Consider the following 1041-nt stretch of genomic DNA (forward strand, 5'->3'; position numbering starts at 1 on the left):
TTCCTGCAGACCCTTCTGGTGTTTGTGTCAACATGGGCCACGCTCAGCCAGCTGGCTCACCCTCCTGCATGTAGAGGAGCTTTTCCAACTGGTGGCCCAGAAGGAGGAGACAGAGCGGTTCCTGCTGGAGAGCCAGGAAGGGGCCGGGGACAAGAGGCTGGCGGCCCCCTATCCCTCCCACGCCCCTGTGCCTGGAGAGGGAGCCTCACGAACAGCAGCCGAAGAGGCCCTCTGCACCGACATCTCCCTCCCTCCCCGGAACAACCAGGGGCGCCCTGATGAAAAGAAACCTCCCAGCCCAACAGCCCGATTTTGGCACTCCTGCCTCCCTCTCCTTCCCCTTGCAGGTCACTTGTCTCTCTGCGAAAGGCAGGGGAGGGGACCCTAGATTGCCTTCAGTGCTCGGTATGTGTCAGGCACTTTGAAACACGATCTCATTCGCTCCTCTCCAGCATTCTGTGCAGTGCAGTTACGACACCACTTTGACAGGTGAGAGAGATTAGGCTCAGAGAGGGTGTCTCAGCTGGAAGAGGCCAGAATCTGAACCCAGCTCTGATGCCCAGCTCCATTCTTTTTCCACTTCACATGCTGCTTTCCTCTAGTCAACATTTACTGATCCCTGGGACCCTGCTCCAGGCTGCACAGAGCATCTTCTATCATGCAGAAAGTCTCTATCATACTAATTCAGACTAAAGTGTTGGTGACTCAACAGGTCACCTGGGCTATTTCCATTTTAAGAGGGCTTTGGGGAGGTAGCGGTGCTCAACTCTCAGAATGGCTCTGTCCTGTGGCACAGGGGCTGAGCAGGATCCTTTGGGGTTTTGGAGGACAGGAAATGTGTGTGAGGCCTGGGCTGCGGTGGGATGGAGATGAGACCTTGGAGACTAGTGTTGGGCAGGTGGGGTGGTGGAGACCACTACGAGCAACTCCACTTGAAACCCTGTTTGACTGAGCTGCTCCCACCAGTCCCACCCTCCTAGCCTCAGGTCCCCACGAGCGGACTATGCTGGCCTCTGGGGGAGCCCCCTGCCCCACAGCCCA

Source organism: Equus caballus, chromosome 18, assembly GCF_041296265.1.
Source record: "Equus caballus isolate H_3958 breed thoroughbred chromosome 18, TB-T2T, whole genome shotgun sequence".
In the NCBI taxonomy this organism is placed as follows: Eukaryota; Metazoa; Chordata; class Mammalia; order Perissodactyla; family Equidae; genus Equus; species Equus caballus.